This window comes from Mustela nigripes, chromosome 9 (genome assembly GCF_022355385.1).
Source record: "Mustela nigripes isolate SB6536 chromosome 9, MUSNIG.SB6536, whole genome shotgun sequence".
NCBI lineage: Eukaryota > Metazoa > Chordata > Mammalia > Carnivora > Mustelidae > Mustela > Mustela nigripes.
This window is the reverse complement of record NC_081565.1, coordinates 69,038,808-69,045,604: the sequence shown is the minus strand read 5'-3', so window position 1 is coordinate 69,045,604 and position 6,797 is coordinate 69,038,808. Positions and strand designations below refer to the sequence as shown.

General features: G+C 39.2%; 1 pseudogene; it reads left to right on the top strand.

The window, feature by feature from the left end:
• Positions 1–4,625: 4,625 nt before the first annotated feature.
• LOC132025156 (elongation factor 1-alpha 1-like) lies at positions 4,626–6,281 on the top strand (annotated as a pseudogene).
• Positions 6,282–6,797: the final 516 nt, after the last annotated feature.

Genomic DNA, 6,797 nt, shown 5'->3' with positions numbered 1-6,797 from the left:
ATTCCAAGTTTATTTTCAAGCAGCTGGTGCTTGTTATGTGAATAATTATTTTCTAAGAAAAAAATCATACCAGAAGCATATTTTAAAAATATACCACATTATACAGATTATCTCCATTGTTTGTTTTTATTGAATTCTCTACCCTGACTATAAACACATTTGCAATTTGAGCAGTGCTCAACAGTGTTCACACTAACAAATTAGCTTCTTTCTCAAATACAAATGCTTGTGGGGCATTTTTTGCAGTGTGGGAGTCTGTTAGTTTCAGATCTATTAAAAGAAGTCTCCATGCTATATAATTTTGTTTTCTTAAAAGGTGGGCAATTAAACTAAACAGTTTCTGAATTCTGTAATTTATTTGTCCAAAACCAAAGTATGTATCTTAACAACCCCAAAATATAAGGAATTTTATATTTTTTTTACAAAGACAGTATTAGTACAATATATTCCATAATAAATAAAATTATCCTTTTGGCAGTGGGAACAGAGAGTGAGCACTGATATCCTTTATTTCCCAAATCCTCCCTTAAAAACTGTATATTGGGGGGGGGGGATCATTCTTATCTTGTGTTTCTCCCACATAAAGAAAGTTCACTTAGTGGAACTCCTTGCCTCCTCTGTCCTTTCCTCATTCCAGCATCTAGGAGAGTTTGAGGGTCACTACACTGATGGATGCATTTGGAAATAACTCCTGGTTATTCAGCTCAGCTCAGCTCTGCTCCTTCTTCCTCATGGTGATAAGGGGACTGGCAGAGAGCAAAAGTCCTCTCTGCTCCTTTGGACCATATATCCCTCCTGGGCCAGCCACCCCTACCAGGAAGACCTGCAACCACATGTAGTAGGCTTCTTAATTCTGAGTTTATTGATCAAGCTAGTCTGGTCATTACTGGTTATAAAGATAATATTTTGGGGGTGGCATAGTTGGTTGCACATATGACTCTTGGTTTCTGCTCAGGTTGTGATCTCAGAGTCATGAGATCAAGCCTAGTGCTGGACTCTGTGCTCAGCATGGAGTCTGCTTGAGATTCTTTCTCCCTATCCCTCTGTCCGTCCTGCTCATGCTCGTGCTCTGTCTCCCTCTCCAAAATAAATTTTAAAATCTTAAAAGAAAAATAAAAATGATATTTCGACCTCCATCTTTATTTTGTTATTTCTCAAATTGTTTAGACTCTGGACCGAAGAGATGGCACTGTTCACTTAGAGACTTCCACATTAAAGAATCCAGTATCACTCCATTTCTATCATATTATAACATTAACACACACTTCTAGTGACTATTTATTCTGTGCCCTGTCACTGAAATATGAACAAATGATAGAGTTTTATTCCATTTCCTTTCCACTATTGGTTAGCTTGAATAATAGACTACGGATATGTCTTGGTACAGCAGTAATTTCCTACCAGGGGTCTTAGAAGACCTGGAGGCCCCCAGAGTTCTCAGATGTGCTATAGAAACTGTGTTGAGTAGGGTGTGAGGTTGGGAGGTGGGGATGTTGGAGAAATAAGAGTGAGATCAAGACTCCAGGAATCTTACCCCAGCTTCAGAAAGGACAGTTCAGCTCTCATCTGTTTAATACACTGAGTTGCCATAAAAGCATAAGTTTGAAATTTTCCATTTAAAAATGACAGGTTAAAACCTACTTTCTCCTACCACCTTTCTTGACTAGATAAATATTTAGCAAGAACTGTTAAAAATCATTTTATACTTGACAAAAAGCTGTTTTCTCTGGAGAATTTTCCCTAAAACTTGGTGTGGGAGCATAACCTAAGCCAAGACACAGTGAAGGGTTCTCTGACATCGTCGGGGGCTAGCTTGATGGGGACAGAGTACTTCTTAACACAGATGCTCACTCTAAAAGTTTAACGTTTAGTTACTTTTCCTTTGGGTCTTCTTAGATCTTCTGAAGTTTGGTCATGAGACAACATGGGAACCAGTCTCAGACACCCAGACTATAATATATAAAAAGATTTATATTGCCTTATATATCCACTGATATATAATATAGGCCAAATGCTAAGTGGAAATCTGAATGACAAAACCTCAGCTGGAAGATGTTTGCTATCTGAGCCCTCTCAGAAGTTGCCTTTGCCAGATATAGAAACCATACTTTCTAGTTGCCCATCTGCTGGCTAAAAACTGTAGCACATATTTTGTAATCTCCTATAGGTCAGACATTATGTCTTAAATCCTACTATCCTGTGCCACAAAGAGCTTTGTAATGGCGGCTAAAATCGTCATGTTTACAAGTTTACTATCCTGTAACCTGAATGAGGCAATTGGAAAAGATAAAAATCAAGTTCCTGGCCCACTATCTCTAGGAAACTACCTAAAGGAAATGGTAATTATTAGGGACTTGGTCCTAATCGCAAGGAAGGGCTAAGTTCCAAGTAATAATCCACCCATAGCACATAAAAACAATTCCTAAGAATTAAGAAGTATTTTTGCTTTAATTTTTTTTTAGGAATACTACTCAACAAAAATAAAACCCAAGCATAGTAGCCCTAAATTCAGGACCAGCTATGTAATCTACATGGCCTTGTACTAAATGAGAGTAAAGGGTTTCTGCCTACACTCACATACATGAAGAAAACATGACGAAAATCCACAGTAAAATGCTTTTTACTGCCTTTCACCAGACCTGTTCCTGAAACAGACATGATGAAACTGTTTCCTATCTCGCTTTCCTACCTCCATTTCTAGTGCTTGGGTGAACATTTTCACAATCCTTATCTTAGCCACTGCCAAATTTGCCAAATACCAAATTTATCCAAAATTTCTATTTTACATAAAAGCACAAAGCCTTTGTTCTCTTCAGGCCAGTCGTGAGAACTAGCAACTGAATCACTGTTCAGGGCCAGCCACAGAGCATAATGGCTCTTTATTTTCATGGAAAAGTTGGTAGGTTTGGGGAAGCAGAACTGAAGCAAATCCGAAATGAGCACAACTGTCCTACACGAAAGAAGAATCTGATGTGTGAGCAGTAATTTAGGAAAGATAGAGCAAGATGAGAAGGGAGAGAAGATTCAGGAAACAAACTTTGAGATGTGCAATAAGATTGTTTTTGTTAATCCTTGTGATTATCAACAAGATCTGTTGTGATCTGTGAAATGCACAAGAAAAAAAGTAGAGTGCCACCCTGGATCTCTAGGTCACAGAATAGTGGCTACTAATGTGAAAAAAGAACCAAACAAAAAAGGAGGATAAGTAGGGAATCTTGAGAGCATGAAGAACTTCAGAGATCAGACTCTTAGAAAGAGGAGTGGAGAATTTGGACTTCCATAGGCTATTGAATTAGGGGAGTGGAAATACATATTCTAGTTCTGGAAGCAATGGGTATTCCAGGCAATGAGAGTTTCACTATGTACCAGCCATCATGGGCACCACTTAATTCTATCAGCTCATGTAACCGTCCCAACAGCACTATGAAATGGGCATTATTTTGTAGATGATAAAAAATAATATACAAAAAGGTTATGGGATTTTCCCAGGCTCAGTCACTAAGTATTAGAGGTAGGACTAGAAACCAGAGAGTTGGCTTCCAAAACCAAAGACAATGACTATTCTAAAACTCTTAATCTTCTATACTGTCCCCTGTGGTCCAGGAAAGTGGATACTACCATTCAGAATTTACAAATATTAAGTACCTTATCCAAGGGAAGCTAGACAGTGGCTTAACTGAGATTAAAGACGATGCAGCTGATTCTACATCCTTGCTTTTCCTCTAACCCCTGTCAGCTCATCTGGACAGAGCCCATAAGCTTCAAATTCTAGCTCTGCTCATCACAGTCTATGCAGCCTAAGGAAATCACTTAATCTGCTGGATTCTTAGTTTTCTCATCTGTAATGTTGCAATTATAACTATTTTGAAGAGTAGTTCTAATGGAATATGAAGTAGCATATATGAGCTGGAATGCATTATGCAAATATAAGGTATATTTACTGCCATTGTATTGGAATGCAAGGGCAGTACTTCCCATGATGCTTTTCACTCTCCCATTGCTCAATATTCACAAAGGAGAGAAGAAAGAGATCTATCTTTTGAACAATGTTAATTTCATCCTACGGCTTTTTATTCATCCCTCTGAGTGATCTAGTCTCATTATATTCAGTCATTCACTCTAAATGCTTGGCAAGCATCCAAATAGTTATTTGTTCGACTCAATAATCTAAGTTTATTGTCTTAAATAAATCACACCTGACAAATAACTCACGCTTCCAAAAGATCTTTAAAAGTGGGTGCTAAAGTGACATTGTCAATTCCAAAAATCATGGATGACTTTAAGGCTTTTAACAAAACAACTTAAAAGTCTGACATTTTAATTTATTGCTGTACTGCTTTCTATAACTATACTTTGTTTAGTTTCTATACTTCCCAAATAGTAAGTTTCTCATGTGAAATATAATTTACCCTTTTAGAAGAAATCAGCTAGTAACAGTGGAGGCATGAGTAATGTAAATATAAACCTCTTCTTGAAAAGCAAATATTCTGCATTATTTAATTTTCTCATTTTAAAAAATGTTAATGTCAGTAGCCACAAACATAAAAAGAGCTGGATGTATTTAATTTCTACAAAAAGATACTTCAGCTTTTTTTTATTTTCCCGCAACAGGTTTGCTGCCAGAACACAGGTGTCATGAAAACCACTGCTCAACCCAAGCCAGAATGGGGAAGGAAAAGAGTCATATCAACATTGTTGTCATTGGTCACGTAGATTCGGGCAAGTCTACCCCTACTAGTCATCTGATCTACAAATGTGGTGGGATCGACAAAAGAACTATTGAAAAATTCGAGAAGGAGGCTGCTGAGATGGGAAAAGGCTCCTTCAAGTATGCCTTGGATAAACTGAAAGCTGAACACGAACGTGGTATCACCATTGATATCTCCCTGTGGAAATTCGAGACCAGCAAGTATTATGTGACCATCATTGATGCTCCAGGACACAGAGACTTTATCAAAAACATGATCACAGGCACATCTCAGGCTGACTGTGCTGTCCTGATTGTTGCTGCTAGTGTTGGTGAATTTGAAGCCGGTATCTCCAAGAACGGGCAGACCCATGAGCATGCCCTTCTGGCTTACACACTGGGTGTAAAACCACTAATTGTTGGTGTTAACAAAATGGATTCCACTGAGCCACCCTACAGCCAGAAGAGATACGAGGAAATCGTTAAGGAAGTCAGCACCTACATTAAGAAAATTGGCTACAACCCTGACACGGTAAGCATTTGTGCCAATTTCTGGTTGGAATGGTGACAACATGCTGGAACCAAGTGCTAACATGCCTTGGTTCAAGGGATGGAAAGTCACCCGTAAAGACGGGAATGCCAGTGGAACCACACTGCTTGAAGCTCTGGATTGCATTCTGCCACCATCTCATCCAACTGACAAGCCCTTGTGTCTGCCTCTCCAGGACGTCTACAAAATTGGTGGTATTGGTACTGTCCCTGTGGGCCGAGTGGAGACTGGTGTTCTTAAACCTGCCATGGTGGTCACCTTTGCTCTAGTCAATGTTACAACTGAAGTCAAGTCTGTTGAAATGCACCATGAAGCTTTGAGTGAGGCTCTTCCTGGGGACAATGTGGGCTTCAACGTCAAGATCGTATCTGTAAAAGATGTTCGTCAAGGCAATGTGGCTGGTGACAGCAAAAATGGCCCACCAATGGAAGCAGCTGGCTTCACAGCTCAGGTGATTATCCTGAACCATCTAGGCCAAATTAGTGCTGGATATGCACCTGTGCTGGATTGTCACACAGCTCACATTGCTTGCAAGTTTGCTGAGCTGAAGGAGAAGATAGATCATCGTTCTGGAAAAAAGCTGGAAGATGGTCCCAAGTTCTTGAAATCTGGTGACACTGCCATTGTTGATATGGTTCCTGGCAAGCCTATGTGTGTTGAGAGCTTCTCTGACTATCCTCCTCTGGGCCATTTTGCTGTTCATGACATGCGACAGACGGTTGCTGTGGGTGTCATCAAAGTCGTGGACAAGAAGGCAGCTGGGGCTGGCAAGGTCACCAGGTCTGCCCAGAAAGCTCAGAAGGCTAAATGAATATTATCCCCAATACCTGCCACCCCAGTCTTAATCAGTGGTGGAAGAACGGTCTCAGAACTGTTTGTGTCAATTGGCCATTTAAGTTTAATAGTAAAAGACTGGTTAATGATAACAATGCATCGTAAAACCTTCAGAAGGAAAGGAGAATGTTTTGTGGACCATTTGGTTTTTTGTGTGTGTGGCAGTTTTAAGTTATTAGTTTTTAAAATCAATCCTTTTTAATGGAAACAACTTGACCAAAAATCTGTCATGGAATTTTGAGACCCATTAAAACAAAAGTTTAATGAGAAAAAAAAAAAAAGAGAGGGAAAGATACTGCAAAGTTATTTGTATAATTTTGGAATCTCACTGAGGAGTGTGAAAAATAAATTTGTTACTCTATGTCATAAAAACAAAAGAGAAGTATACTAATAGTATGGTCCCAAGTATCACAACTGTTGGACTTCAGAAGCTACATGAGAAGAGACAAAGTAATGAAATAATGTCTAATCAGTATATTTGAATAGTGTAAGATTAAAAATCTTTAAGTAGTTAGGAAATGTTACTCATTTCAATCAAGTCAAAGTTATGTTTTCCTGGAGGAAAGTATTACATGAGTAACTCAGAATGTATCATCAAAACAATTTGTTTTGGGGAGCCTGGGTGGCTCAGTGGGTTAAAGCCTCTGCCTCCAGCTCAGGTCATAATCTGAGTGTCCTGGGATCCAAGCCCTACATCAGGCTCCCTGCTCAGCGGGGAGACTGCTT